Here is a 16,313-nt window from a genome sequence, read left to right as displayed (position 1 = left end):
GCAGGTGACACATTGTATAAGAACCAGTGTAGGGATCCCGGTTCAAGGCCCTGGCTCCCCACCTGCAAGGGAGTCGCTTCAAAGTGGTGAAGCAGGTCTGCAGGTGTCTATCTTTCTTTCCCCCTCTGTCTTCCCCTCTCCTCTCCATTTCTCTCTGTCCTTTCCAACAACAGTGACATCAATAACAACAACAATAATAACTACAACAGTAAAATAAAAAGGGCAACAAAAGGGAATAAATAAATAAATATTTTTTTAAAAAAACACTGCTGCTCCATTCATCCCTTGAGGCCTCCAGCCTGTGAGACAGTCTCTCCTATCTCAGCTGAAACCCATTTAGCCTTCGGTAGTGGTCCATCAGCAGAAGTGAGGAATCTGGAGTGTTTAATCAGATCAGTTCAGAAAGAATATAGTGAAGTATTCAAATCCTCCTCAGTGTAGGGCTGTATGCTAATTGTTGTGGGGTGTTCCATTGTCTAATCTCAGGGAGACCTTGTCAGTAAGGAAGACTTGGTCTTGGGTTCTGAAACCACCACTTTACACACTTAGGTTTTTCTGAAATTATTCTCCACCCTAGTGCCAGTCAGCTCTGGCTGTCTACGCTGAGTCACAGGCTTGGCTGACTTCCATTCACTAATGGGCCTGGACAAAGTGTAAAGCTTCACAAGTCTTGTGGGTTCACTTGAGCTACTTGCCACAAGAAAACAAGTCACTCAGATGTCTGCCTAGAACATCAACTTAAATACCCTTTGCAAGTACTCTTTTGTCTCCTTTCCCCAGGAGTTGCCCCCTTTTACTAACCCTTAGTGCTGCAGAAGCCTTTCCAACTAATTACTGTCGCGCCATGCCTCTGTCTCAAATCTTCCTCTACCGTCAGTGTTCTATATCTATGTTTCAAAAGCCTCCCATTCATCCCATTTCTAAATTAAAATATTTATTTATTTTTTATTTATTTATGAAGAAACAAAAAACAAACTGAGACCTCAAGCCAGGGAAATTTGCACTTTACTGTTAAGATACCTCCTAAGTTCCATTTCTGTTTTATTACTTGTCTTTTCGGGGGGGGGGGGATAATGAATTATAGCACATTTGTTCATGCACGTGTATTGGTTCTCAATTTTGCATAGCAGGTGTCTGCTACATACTCTTTCTTTTTTTTTAATTTAAGAAAGGATTAATTAACAAAAACATAAGGTAGGAGGGGTACAACTCCACACAATTCCCACCACCCAATCTCCATAACCCACCCCCTCCCATGATAGCTTTCCCAATCTCTATCCCTCTGGGAGCATGGACCCAGGGTCATTGAGGGTTGCAGAAGGTGGAAGGTCTGGCTTCTGTAATTGCTTCCCCGCTGATCATGGGTGTTGACTGGTCGGTCCATGCTCCCAGTCTGCCTCTCTCTTTCCCTAGTAGGGTGTGTCTCTGGGGAAGCTGAGCTCCAGGACACATTGGTGGGGTCTTCAATCCAGGGAAGCCTGGCCAGCATCCTGGTGGCATCTGGAACCGTTTCCAGAAGATGTGATCAGAGCTCAAGCCACTAGCTGCTTCTCAGTCCGCCATCTTCCGGCACCCCCCCTACATACTCTTTCTACACCCCCCCATCAAGGACTTCAAATCCCACACCCCCTATTCTTTTTTTGTGTGCATGTGACTTTTTATTGACTGATTGATTTAGTAATGACCAACAAAACTGTAGAAAAAAAAAGGGTACAATTCTCACCACCAGAATTTTGTATCCCATCTCCTCCCCTGAAAGCTTTCTAATTCTTTATCCCTCTGGAAACGTGGACTCAGGATCATTGTGGGGTGCAGAAGGTGGAAGGTCTGGCTTCTGTCATTGCTTCTCTGCTGGACATGGGTGTTGGCAGATCGATCCATACCCCCAGCCTGTCCCTATCTTTATAAGCCATCACCACCATCCTGTCACACAGATTCTCCACTCTTGTCCCCACATCTCCTTCTTCATCGCCTATCATCTTACGTTTCCTCGTCATTTCTTAAACACATATCTTTCTGCTGTCCTCCTTGCTGGCATCTTCACTCAAACACATCATGCAGTGGTAGTTGTTTTTGTTTGTTTGTTTGTTTTGTTTTCTCCTTTATAACTCAGACTTATGGTGGTGCTGGAGCTTGAACCTGGGACTTTAAGGCCTAAGGCATGAAAGTCTTTTTATATAACCAGTATGCTATCCCCCAGCCTTCATGCAGTAGTTTTAAATCAGAGGTGGAACAGTCCCGTAAAAGGAAAGTGCCAGGATGCTTTGTCTGTCACAGGGCATGAGGAGCCATATTGGTGGCATTCAGCAGTGACTTGGTCCAGGGAATGTTAAACATACTCCACTATCTAGAACCTCACAAAATAAAGAACTATCCCCAAAAATAATTACCCTGGGGCCGGGTGGTAGTGCACCTGGTTGAGCGCACATGTTACAGTGCAAAAGGACCTGGGTTCGAGCCCCTGGTCCCCACCTGCAAGGGGAAAGCTTTGCAAGTGGTGAAGCAGAGCTGCAGGTGCCTCTCTGTCTCTCGCTTCCTATCACCCCTTTCTTCTCAATTTCCAGCTGTCTCTATCCAATAAATAAAGATTAAAATAATAATAATAATAACAGTTACCCTAATGAGTAACATTGAGGTTTTTTTTAAAGCAGACATATTTCATTTTACTTATTTCATTCATTAATGCATTCATTAATGCATCCATTTATTCAGTATTTATTGAATGTCTATTCTTTCAATAGGCACCTTGTGTTAGTTGCTAAGGTTGCAACAATGAACAAAAGGGTTGCCTCTTTTTTTTTTTTTTAGTTTATTTAGTTTTGTTTGTTTATTTTTGGTCACCACTGGGCTTTGCTGCTCTAGGCTGAAATTTTGAGGTAGAAAAATAGAGACAGAGGCCAGGTGGTAGAAAGAACCTGGGTTCAAGCCCCCAGTCCCCACCTGCAAGGGAGACACTTTGTGAGCAGTGAAGCAGACGTGTAGGTTTCCTCTCCCTCCCTCTATGCCTTCCTTTCCCTCTCAGTTTCATTTTGTTACTATTTTAAAAAGGGGGGAGGGGGATGGCTGTCAGGAGCAGTGGATTCATTATGCAGTGACCAAACCCTAGAGATAACCCTGGGGGAGAGAGAGAGGGAGGAGACAGAGGCAGATAGAGGGAAAGACACTACAGCACTAAACCTCTCTTCATAGTAGTAGTGGCCAGGTTCGAACTTGGTTCCTGTTCATGACAAAGTAGAGCACTACACTATCCAACTGAGCTATCTTCCTGGCCCAGATTGCATCTTTTATCTGGCACTTTTTTTTTAAATAGAGGCAGATAAAAATTGAGAGGACAGGATGAAAGAGACTGAGAGATACGTGCCACATTGCTTCACTGCCAGTGAAGCTTCCCCCTGGCAAGTAGGGTCTTAGAACTGAACTGATTCCCTTGTGTGTGGTAATGTGTATGGTCTACTGGGTACACCACCACTCAGCTCCTCTTTCAGCATTTTTTAATCTAGTGCAAGAGACAGACCTTTACTAGTTATGCAAGCAATAATTTAATTAAACCTGCAAAGGAAATTATAGTGTACAGCAATATAATGTAGAGAGGAGAAATTTAACCTCATTCAGAATTATTGACAGAAATGGTCATATCCAGGAGGCCCAGTGGTGGCACCCTGGTAAGCATATATACTACCGTGCAGAAGGACCCAGGTTCAAACTCCAGCTCCCCACCTGCAGGAGGGACACTTCATAAGTGGTGAAGCAGGTCTTCAGGCATCTCTCTTTCTCTCTCCCTCTCTAACTCCCCTCTCCCTCTCAATTTCTCTTGGTCCCATCAAATAAAACAAAAAAGGAAGGGAAAAAAAAAAAAAAACAGAAAAAATGGCTGCCAGCAGCACTGGATTTGTAGTACAGGCACCAATCCCCAGCAATAACCCTGATGGTAATAAATACAATAGAGGGAGAGAGAGAGAGGGAGATAAAAGATAATATCCTACACCATCAAAAATCCTTTACTGGAAGAATGGATAATTGAATGAATAAATGAATGAGGTACCAACTAATGTTCTCTCAGCTCTTAATTGCTTCAAGGGAAGCAGAAATGCCATTTGATTCACCAAAGTCTTACAGCATCTAACATAAAGGTTTTAAAAAGTAGTTGGGAGTCGGCCAGTAGTGCAGCGGGTTAAGTACAGGTGGGGCAAAGCACAAGGACTGGCAGAAGGATCCTGGTTCAAACCCCCGGATCCCCACCTGCAGAAGAGTTGCTTCACAAGCGGTGAAGCAGGTCTGCAGGTGTCTGTCTTTCTCTCCCCCTCTCTGTCTTCCCTCCTCTCTCCATTTCTCTCTGTCCTATCCAGCAACGATGATGTCAATAACAGCAACAGCAATAGCTACAACAATAAAAAAACAACAAGGGCAACAAAAGGGGGGAAAAGTAGTCAGCTGATTCCTGCCTTTAGGGAGTTTATAATCCAATGAGAGAGGTGTTTCCAAATTAGGTGCAGAGGTGTTTCCAAATTAGGTGCCATTGCAACAAACATTTATTGAGTGCCTGCCGTGTGCTATGCATCAAACTAGGAATATTCGTGCTGATTGTTAGATTCACTGTCATGAGAGCCTGTGAGGTGATTTCCGGAGTCATCCTCGAAAAGGGGAGCGTGTGCTTGTGCCTCTTTTTCTTCCAGATAGTAGTACAGCAGCCCTTCAGAGAAAATGCTGTGTTCCAAAGATGAGACTTTCTCAACCTTTTATTGACTGTTAAAGTACAGGTTTTACTTGTACCCCAAAATATATAATTCTAGACACCTTTGGGATTTCTCCATATTGCCAAGTTTTATGAAATCAAAAATTAGAAAAAAAAATATTGGAATTAGACTAGCAGTTTTTTGTACTTTAAAATTTTTTTCTAATGGAATGACATCTCAAACGAGGTGGGAAATTTAAAAAATAATAAAAAGGACTCCAGTTTTTGTGACAGGTTTTCAAACTACACACATACATACCTTTTAAAAAATAATAATAATCTCTAGAACCTCTGCTTTATGTAAGCGGAAAGAAAATAAGCTAAGTAGATCAAGAATTATCATGACTATCTTTGACCTGATGAGTATGTTGCTCTTTGAAACAAGAGGGCATATCCCATGGCCTTGGAAACGTTGACTTTTCCTGCCCATACTGCCAACTCATTGAGAAATATGGAGGCACGATCTGCGTTGGCTCTGTATCGACCAGGGCAGGATCCTCTGAGTTTTTAAACTCTGCACAGCTGCATTTTATAATAGTCACCACTGCCAGAGAGGTTGCAGAACTCTGATAATTACTGGGAAAGAAATAACACAATATTCTTTGATGAGAAGATTACTTTGAGAATTTGATTGTATAATGAAGATGTTGCTTTGAAAGGTACTTCCTATTGTTCTGAATCTGAGACTCGCCAGCAGGGGAAAAAAAAGTGTCACTTGTTTTGACAGGCTACTTAGAAAAATTCTCTGTTTATTACATTAACTGCGGCATTTTAACTGTCAAACTATAAAAGAATGTTCTGTAGTTTAAAAAACAGAATAGAGCTTTGGGGAAAATTTTTTGGCACACTCTTGTTTGGTATTGGAAAAAAAAACACATACATTCTGAATGTGAAATTCGCTTTTTATGTGGTGGCAGGGAGACTGACTCACAATGGCCATCCTGGTTTCACAGGTGCAGACCTGGATGGCATTTGGGGGCAAAGCTCTAGAGCGGTGACAGTTTGGCGGCACTGTTGTTGTAGCTCCCAGACGGAGCCTTCAAATCTTATGTGAGCTCTCAGAGCTTATTGTTTTGATTTTGCTTTGTTTATAAGTCTGAAATCAAGGGGTTACCCTACCAAGAAGAGATATAATGGAGACCCTTATCACTAAAAATATGCATTCTGTCTACCTTTGAGTGGGGACTTCAGACTGAGGGCCATGGCAAAGAGATGCCTAGTGACCAGGTAAGCTGAAGATAATAAATTTCAAGCCAACTGTTAGAAGCTTCAGGAACACAAAGTAGGTTCAGCAAGATAGGTCACCTGGGAAGGAGTCTACTTTGTCATTCAGATGAGCTGCATTTGAACCCGGCCCCCTTTGTGCTCTGGAAAGCTTTGGTGCCATGGTGTCTTGCCTTCTCCCTCTCTGTCTCTTCCTTTCTATCTGAAAAAGCCAGCCCACAAAGAAAGACAAGAAAAAGATGACAAAGAATTCTTGTCATACAATCCTCCTATTCTCTTTCTCAAAGTAGAGTGAGATGCAGTGATCTACTATGTATTAATACTTAGAATGGTCCATTGCAGCCCATCTTAAAGGTAGAAAGGAGGGAAATGGAGTAGGTGTTATTCCCCAAATCTAATTCTAGGTGAGTTTGTGATTCTGAAGTTCCCAAAAAGTCTAGAAGTACAAGTAACTATGAAGAATGTCAGTTGGACTTTGGGGGGAGCATAGGTTTATTTATTTATTTAAAACATTTTACTTACTTATGCATGAAGAAGATAGGCAGAGAGAGAGAATGAACTAGACATCACTGTGGTAGATGTGCTGATGGGGATTGAACTTGGGACCTCATGCTTGAGAGTCCTGTGCTTTATCTGTTGTGCCACCTCCCAGACCACAAGAAGCATATATTATAGTATAACAAAAATATGGGCATATGTATGTGTGTGTGTATGTATACATACAACATGCAAATATGTGATATAAGAGATTTGTTGGCAGGTTCTAGAGTCTCCTATATAGATCAGAAACTCAGAAACATGAATTCATTTACCTGACATGATATTTTATTACTTGAAGGAGTACTTTCTTTAAAAAAAAAACAACTTCATTTTATTTTATTATTTATTTATTTTTGCATCCAAGGTTAGCGCTGGGGCTTGGTGGCTGCAATATGAATCCACCGCTCCTGGCGGCCTTTTTTTAAAAAATTTTTTTATTTATAAAAAGGAAACATTGACAAAACCATAGGATAAGAGGGATACAACTTCGAACAGTTCCCACCACCAAAGCTCTGTATCCCATCCCTTCCCTGATAGCTTTCCTATTCTTTATCCCTCTTGGAGTATGGAGATGCAGAAGGGGGAAGGTGGGATGCAGAAGGTTGAAGGTCTGGCTCCTGTAATTGCTTCCCCGCTGGACATGGGCATTGACAGTTCGATCCATACTCCCAGCCTGTCTCTCTCTTTCCCTAGTGGGACAGAGAGAAATTGAGAGGGGGGAAGATAGAGAGGGAGAGAGAAAGACACCTGCAGACCTGCTTCACCACTTGTGAAGCAACACCCCTGCAGGTGGGGAGCCTGGGACTCGAACCAGGATCCTTTCGTGGGCCTTTGCGCTTCGTACTATCTGTGCTGAACCTGTGTACCACTGCCCAGCCCCCTGTACTCCTACTTTCTAACATGTACTATGGACATAATATTGAAGGAGAACAACTTAGATGCTCAAATGCTATGAGATTTGGGGGAAGGACACTGTTTACCAGTTCACTCACTGCATTAGACACTTTCCCTCTGCACCCCTTGTCCACACTCCTATTGCAGAGAGCATTTGAGAAGCTGTGCATTTTTCTTTTAACTAGTAGACCCTGTTTTACTCAGGTCTTTATCCAGCCAAGCCTTTTTTTTTTTTCCTCTGAGAGTGTGAGAGTTAAAATCCTGCTAGCTATGATGCCAACCAGAATTCCCTGGATAGACAATCCCACCAATGTGTCCTAGAGCTTTACTTCCCCAGAGCCCTGCCCCACTAGGGAAAGAGAGAAAGAGGCTGGGAGTATGGATAGACATATCAATGCCCATGTTCAGTGGGGAAGCAATTACAGAAGCCAGACCTTCCACCTTCTGCATCCCACAATGACCCTGGGTCCATATTCCCAGAGGGATAAAGAATAGGAAAGCTACCAGGGGAGAGGATGGGATACAGAGTTCTGGTGGTGGGAATTGTGTGGAATTATACCCCTCTTATCCTATGGTCTTGTCAGTGTTCCCATTTTATAAATAAATAAATTTAAAAACACATATGTATTTAAAAATCCTGGTAGCTATAGGGAAATTTGCTTTCTTAGGAGAATCTATATTAGCTAGTCAAAAATCAGTGGTGCCAAGAGTTTTGATTTCTCTTGAAATATCCCAAGAGAATGCTTAATGTTATAAATCGTACATAGTAGCATATGTGCTAAACCTGGTGCACCACTGTCCAGTCCCCTAGGTTTCATGGTTTTTTTTCCTTGTCACCTGAACCTCAATACTCTGAGCAAACTTTTTCAGATAGAGAGACTGAGACAGAAAGGAAAAGATACCACAGCACTGAAGCTTCCTAAATTGAGGTATAGAGCTGGGCTCAGACCTGGGTCAAATTCATAACAAAGCAGTAGGACTAGCCAAGTGAGTTATTTTGATGGCCTACATCCTGTTTTTCTTAAAAACATTAAAAAAATGATAACTCAGAGTTGGGTGGTAGTGCAGCAGGCTAAGTGCATCTATCACAAAATGCGAGGACCGGCATAAGCATCCCGGTTCGAGCCCCCGGCTCCCCACCTGCAGGGGAGTCGCTTCACAAGCAGTAAAGCAGGTCTGCAGGTGTCTATCTTTCTCCCTCTCTGTCTTCCCCTCCTCTCTCCATTTCTCTCTATCCTATCCAACAATGACAACAACAATAAAAACTACAATAACAAGGGCAACAAAAGGGATTAAATAAATATTTTAAAAAATGATAACTTTAGCATTATTCTCGGAATAAAGAAAGAACTCCTTCCTAACCTGCTAGGGATTTGGGGCTCAGGATGGGACCCAAAAGATAACAGGAAAGTTCCAGCTGAAAGCAGTAAATTATTTTAAATTTGAGAATGTTCTGACAAGTGTATAGCAGGTGAAATTGGGAGAGTTGGAATGAAGTCATATTGATGGGCATGTTATACCCTCTGTGTAATTTACATTTTATTTTATAACCCATTTGGAACACTGCTAGAGAATTTAAAGGGAAAGTGTAGTATAATCAGATCTTCATATTTTTCTGCAACTTCTGGAGTATGAGCTGGAGAGATCATGGCCTAAAACAGAAATACCATATGTTATTTCATGAGATTATAACTGATTATATTTTGAAAATCTAGTGACCTCATTTGGCATACATACATTTGACCCAAAAGTCTACTAAACAGGAAAATGTTGTTTTATATAAGAGGCCCAGACTCTTGTCTTACCAGGTTGCAGTGGTATTTCATCACATCTAACATTTACTAAGCACACATGCAGTAGGCACGGTGTTCAGCAATTACCTCGTTCAGTTCCTGAAACAGAACAATATGGTATTATTATTGCTGTTACTTCTATTCTGTGGATTAGGAAGCAGGTATATGTTAATACACTTGGTGTGACCACCCTGAAAATGGTAGATTCAGCAACTGTTCCACGTCTATCTGACTCTGAAGTCTTGTGTTGTATCACCTGTTCCAGGCCAAGAATGGCCTCCGAGGCATGTTCTCTGAGCACTGGTAAGGAAAGATGTTGCGGAGATCAAATCTTTATCTCATCTCATTCTGCTTTTACCCTCTGCATGAGTGGAGTACAACAGTGCCATCTACTTTAGAAAAAAAAAAATTACGGGAGTTGGATGGTAGTGCAGCGGTTTAAGCGCACATGATGCAAAGCGCAAGGACCGCTGTTAGGATCTTGGTTCAAGCCCCCAGCTCTTCACCTGCAAGGGAGTTGCTTCACAAGCGGTGAAGCAGGTCTGCAGGTGTCTGTCTTTCTCTCCTCCTCTATGTCTTCGCCTCCTCTCTCCATTTCTCTGTCCTATCCAACAACAATGACATGAATAACAACAACTACAACAACAATAAAAAGCAAACAAGGACAACAAAAGGGAAAATAAAAAATATTTTAAAAATCACATCAAATACAAGGCAGAATTACAGACAAAACTTTAGTATCTAAGTTGCATTAGATAATTCATATAGTCACTTCACACAGTCACTTCCTTGAACCTCAGAATAGCTCTGTGAACTGAATAGAGCTAATGTTATTCTCCATAATTTACAGATGAAATTGAGCCTAGTAGATGCAGAGTGCTTTCCTTAATATCACGTAGTGGTACATAGTGGCTGGATTAGGAACTGAGAGCCCAAGTTTATTACTAACTCGAAATTCAATTCCATTCTTTTTTTCCATGGATAATAAATAATCTTTCCTCTCAGCTAGGTTACTGTAAGTCAGCTCTTTGAGGAGGGTGGGGAGGAGGGGGTTCTCATGAACAAGTTGAGAAGTACAGGTAAATATTAATAACCTATCTGCCCTGGATTATTTAAGAAGTAATTCTTGGCAAGTTGGGTGATGACTTGGGATATAAAGTATGCCTTACAATGAGGGAAATCCTGGGTTCCATCCCTGGCATCACAAGGGAGTGTCACAGAGTCCAGTGATGGCAGAATGGTGCTTGGGTTGGTCTCTCTCTCTCTCTCTTTCTCTCTCCTTGGATAGTGTGCAGCTTTACCACATGTACAGCCCTGATTTGAGCCAAGGCCCCACCATGCTGAAGGAAGCTTCTCAGAGCTATAGTCTCTCTCTCTCTCTCTCTCTCTCTCTCTCTCTCTCTCTCTCTCTCCCCTCTCCTTCTCTTCCTCCCTACCTACCCCCTTTCTCCTTCATTCTCTGTCTCTGCTTATATCTAAAAGGAACACACAGCCACACTTACATCTTAAGAAGTTTAATATTAAACTTCTAGCATGCCCTGTGGTAAACACTTTTGCTGAAAGAATATAGGGTATATTCAGTTTAAATGTGATAAACCTCAAATCATTGTCCTTAAAACATTTTTTAAAAATTACTATCTTTATTTCTTGGGTACAGAAATCAAGACATGATATAGAGAGATACCTGCAGCACTGCTTCACCACTAGCAAACCTTTCCCCCTGCAAATGGAGAACAGAGGCTTGAACCCAGGTTCTTAGATTTATAACATATGTGCTCAATCAGGTACATCACCACCCAGCCCCCCAAACATTTTATACTAAGAACTCTTGAATTATGAAGCCAGTGCCCATGCCATGATGGGGGTGGTATCATTTCTCATCAGTACTAATGGTTTACAGTCAACAGTAAAATACAGTAGTTTACACATGCATAATATTTCCACATAGCAGTACAGCCCCCACCAGGTGCTCCTCTGCCACCATATTCGAGGACCTGAACCCTCTCCCCCACCCCAGAGTCTTCTACTTTGGTGCAATACACCAACTCCAGTCTAAGTTCTGCTTAGTGTTTTCCCTTCTGATCTTGTTTTTCAACTTCTGTCTATGAATGAGATCATCCCATATTCATCCTTTTGTTCCTGAATTATCTCACTTAACATGATTCCTTCAAGCTCCTCCAAGATGGGCTGAAAAAGGCAAAGTCACCACTTTTTAATAGCTGAGTAGTAAGTATTCCATTGTGTATATATACCACAACTTGCTCAGCCACTCATCTGTTGTTGGACACCTGGGTTGCTTCCAGGTTTTGGCTATTACAAATTGTGCTGCTATGAACATAGGTGTACACAAATCTTTTGGGATGGGTGTGTTTGGTTCCTTAGAATATATCACCAGGAGAGGAATTGCAGGGTCATAGGATAGGTCCACTTCTAGCTTCCTGAGAGTTCTCCAGGCTGCTCTCCACAGAATGTCTCTGATCTCTAAGATCTAATTCTGAAGCTGCAAGGGTCCTGAGAGTTGAAAAAAAGAAACACATTTCACAGGTTTATTAGACAAAGGGGTTGGGAATGTTACATCCTCTATGTATAGAGAGAAAAAGACCCTGAAAATTTGAGAAATATACCGCAAACAGATAGGTTGGCCTAGAGTGTGGTAGCAAAAGTCAAGCATTCCTACACCACTGCCTCCAAATAAGGCATTGTCTTTATCCTGAAGCCTAAAGTGCCTTCTGTAGACATTTATAATGTTTCCTTTTCAACACAGTTTCTCTCTGCACCAGGGAAGAAGAACTGAGCTATTTGCTTGCTCACCTGCATATTTCTCTGCTGTTCTTGTCCTTGTGGTACTTGGGACCTGACAACATCCATCATTTTAGCCACGTTCCAATAGCTGAAAAGCTCTGTCTCTGACCTTGATAAATTCCTTGATGAAACTGTATTTACCAGCAGCTTCCAATATCACCTGAAACCACCCGTCCTTTAATGTATAAACTGCATCTCCATCCATCCCCGTTTATTATCTTGTCTGTAACTAGACGTTGCTGCCAGAACATGTCCCCTGCAGAAACTAGGCCTTCCCACAGCAGGATCCAACAAATCCACATCCATGTGGCACCACACAGACTTGTAACGAAGCGGGGAGGCCTAGTACCTCTCCCTGTGACGTCTGGCGAAGGACAAGTCAAGACCAGCTACATTCACCGGCTGCCACTCAGAGCAGCCAGAGAGTCCAATTCACTTCCCCAGCCTTGTAGGCTACTCTGTGAAGGTGCAGGGGAGTCCCCTCCTCTTGCTCTGGGCACACTGTTCCCTTGGCTCTTGAAAGCCGAATTGTCTTCAGGTCTTGGGACCCTTTTATTACTCTTTGAACAGGCGGGGGGGGGGGAACTCTTCTCCATTTTTCCCCTGTCAGTGCTGTATAGACTCAGAGTATGAAAGATGCGTTATACCTCCTTTGCCATTAAGAACCCAGTTTTGGGGAGTCGGCAGTAGCACAGCGGGTTAAGCGCAGGTGGCGCGAAGTGCAAGGACCAGAGTAAGGATCCCGGTTCTTCGAGCCCCTGGCTCCCCACCTGCAGGGGAGTCGCTCGCTTCACAGGCGGTGAAGCAGGTCTGCAGGTGTCTATCTTTCTCTCTCTCTCTCTGCCTTCCCCTCCTCTCTCCATTTCTCTCTGTCCTATCTAACAACGACAACATCAACAACAATGAAAAACATCAGGGGCAACAAAAGGGAAAGTAAATATAAAAAAATTAAAAAATAAAAAGAAAAAGAACCCAGCTTTTTAAAATGTGGTTTTGTTCAGGGGTGGTGGTAGGGAGCGCTCAGTTTTGGAAGTCATCAGGGTTCTTTGAAAAGAAGGCAGATCACAAGCAGAAGCTTTGACTGAGGGTGAACAGAGAAGTAAGTCCCTTCTGAGACACTAGATGGCACAGCAGCTCTGAGTTGGTGGCCTCAGGAGAAGCTGGACTTGTTCCCTGACATTGCTGCTCCAAGCGCTGAGCTGCACCTACCTGGGCTGGGAGAGGGCTTCGCAGTTTGCCTCTCTTGTGTGTGAAAGGCCGGCCAAAATGACTTTCATTTTGTTTGGCCTCTACCCTGGAACCAACTCCAACTTGCAGTACAAATGACATGTTGAAACCCCAGAGGAACTGTGTCCTGACTTTTCAGGAATGCTTTCGTAGCTTTCTAAACTGTGAATATTTTTTTTCTTTCAGTTGATTAATCAATTTTCTTTGATAGGATAGAGAGATTTTTTTTTTTATTTAAGAAAGGATAAATTAACAATAGATAGAGAGAAATTGAGAGGGGAGAGGGACACACACACACACACACACACACACACACACCTACAGCACTGCTTCATCACCATTGAAGCTTCCCCTCTGCAGGTGGGGACCAGCAGACTGAACATAACATGTGTGCCCTACTGGGTGTGCTCCTGCCTGGCTCATCATTTTTTTAAAGGAAATCTTTTTGCCCCTTGCAGTGCTGACTTCTCCCACCCTGTTAAAATGTTTGCTTTAAACAGTGCCAAGAAGTTCCTTGCTACCTAGGAGGGCTGCCAAATGACAGTGGCTTCCTCTGTGATTACATTGTCCACTTGAGACCACAGCATTGTTATTTATTCTCTTTTCTTTTATTGGGAATGTGATTTGAGACTCAAGGACTAAACTGTTATAGAGGCTTTGTTCCTTCAGCTTCAAAACGCGGCCGTGGTTTCTCCCCAGCATCCAGTGAGTCCTGCAGGCATCTCTATTTTTCCCTGTTGGTTACTGGTGAATGTAAGAACAGTAAGTCCCTACAGGGGTCTCTATGCAAGTGTGGGGGTGTCTGCACCACAACAGAGCCACTCCTGAAGGTGATGGTGGGAGGCTGCGTAGCAGGCCAGTCTTCCTGGTAGGCCTTATTGTATGAAAAGTACACTAGGGAACAGAGAGGCGGAGGACACCCCCATTCTCCCACTGGTTGCCCAAATGAGAAGAGTTTCATAGCAATGGAGCCTAGCTCTGGAGAAATCTGACTTTCTTTTTCTCCTCTGTGTCTCACCAGTGGGTTGGGGTTCTCACACACTCTATTTGGCTTCTCTCTGGGCATTTGTCTTAGAGGGCATGTCTCAAGTGTTCATCTCACAGTAAACTCTGCCCCTTACTCATTGCTCAGAGTGGGGCCTAGGAGAAGAACTCAGCTTTTTGTGTGTCTGAGTTAAATAGTCATTGGATGAACAATATGGTCCTCTCCTGCCCAGGTCTCACTGGCAGTGCTGACTTCCTCCCCTGTGTACTGGTGGTAGGTTGTCCTATGACTCTTGGACCGTGGTTGCTTCCAAGCATTTCTGAAACATTCTGTTCCTGTCTACTGTCTGTTATGCAAGAATTTCTAAAACTCTAGTCTGCTACTCGTACTTTTATGGCTTGTGGTATTGGTGCTTATTTGCTTTCAGAGCTATCTGGATGGTTTTTTTTTTTCCTTTTTATTGAGGAGATTAATCGTTTACAATAAGTACAATTATTGACACATGGGTAAAATGCCTCATCTCACTATGACAGGTGTCTGCAAAACACTCTTTCCCTCCACTATGGTTCACCAGAACCTGAGAGCCCCTCAGCCTCTCACCCCCATCCTTCCCAGAGTCCTTTTCTTTGGTGCAATACACCAAGCCCACTCCAAGTTCTACTTTGTGTTTTCTCTTTCTATTTTTGTTTCTCAACTTCTGCTCTTGAGTGAGATTATCCCATGTTCATCCTTCTCTTTCTGGCTTATCTCACATAACATGATTCCTTCAAGCTCCATTCATGACGAGGTGATGTAGGTTACTTCATAACTCTTACTATATTACAGAGCCATTGTAATCAAAACTTCCAGATACTGAAACAAAAAAGGAACCGAGCCCAACAGTTGCTACTTGGTCACTGATGATCACCTTTGCCATGCCCCCCACTGATCTTAACTTAGACTGAGTAAGTTCAGCTGGTCTAAGATAGTAATTCAGTCCTATAGAGTGAATCTATAGTCCTGTAGAAGAATATCCTTTCTGTCATTGTGTGGGATTTGAGAATAAGAGATGAGTTTCTAGATGAGGGAGGCCTCTACTAGTTACTGTCTTCCATGTTCTTAATATGTGCCATGTCCAAAGTGAGTCTTATCGTGGACAATTTATCTTATTTAACCTTCTATGGGAAGGATAACAGAACGTAAGTCCCAATTTCTTCATGTCACTGAAAGGAGCCAGTTCATGATACTGCTGCCATCTCCAGTGGGCAGTCCCTGAGTTCACCAGGAATTGCCAGAGTCGGTGAGTCCATCGGATGAACTGTGTTCAATACCCACACTTATAACGGCATCCTGTATTTGTGCCCTATTTCCAGTGTGTCAATAATTTATGTGTACTTACTCCTTTAGTCTAACAATCATGCTTATTATTTCTACATTACAGTTGCAGAAAAAAGATACTAGATCAATAGGACATCTAGGAAATATATGATTTACACCTCAAATCTAGTTTCTGTTTCCAACTCAGTGCTCTTTGCTCTACCAATTGCTCCATCTTTTGAGAAGAGGTACCTAAAGTTATGAACACAGATAGCTTTCTTCACAGCATGTAGTAATTACCATGGCAGTAGGACTATGAACCATGGTAGAGTAAAGGTTAGTAAACTCCTTTTGCCTGGGAGAAATGACAACTGAGCTGGGCAGAACAAAAATATCCTGGGGGGAAAAAGAATATATAAAACATATTGGAGGCATTGAAAATGAAAGTTATTTGAGGGATGGAGAAATGTGTGGTAGATCATGGCCATGAGAGGAAGTATGAAAAGAGGACAGATGAGTATGGAAAAGCAAGATCCGCTTTTACCCCACCATGACTTTGGCCTTAAGGTCAACTTTTCAAGAGCCTTGTGTATTGACAATGAGGCAACACATCTGGACAGATTGAGCTTGTGTTCCTCTGGATTATCTGAAAAGAAAGAGTCAGTCAGGGGGCCAGGTAGTGGCACACCTGGTTAAGTGCACATGTGATGGTGTGCAGGGCCACTCTTTGTGCTGAAGAGCCATAATCCTATTAAGTCTACCTTGAGACTTTCACATCAGCCGCCTCTATAGTTGCACATGGACCGAGGTGACTCAATTG

At 42.7% G+C, this 16,313-nt stretch overlaps 1 protein-coding gene across 2 annotated transcripts in view; it reads left to right on the top strand.

Moving 5' to 3' along the window:
- RAPGEF4 (Rap guanine nucleotide exchange factor 4) overlaps positions 1–16,313 on the top strand; it is a 375,319-nt gene that overhangs the window by 265,859 nt on the left and 93,147 nt on the right. The gene's annotated exons all lie outside the window — the stretch shown is intronic.

This window comes from Erinaceus europaeus, chromosome 18 (genome assembly GCF_950295315.1).
Source record: "Erinaceus europaeus chromosome 18, mEriEur2.1, whole genome shotgun sequence".
NCBI classification, from domain to species: Eukaryota; Metazoa; Chordata; class Mammalia; order Eulipotyphla; family Erinaceidae; genus Erinaceus; species Erinaceus europaeus.
The sequence above is the reverse complement of the archived record's forward strand: the minus strand, read 5'-3'. Positions and strand labels throughout refer to the sequence as shown.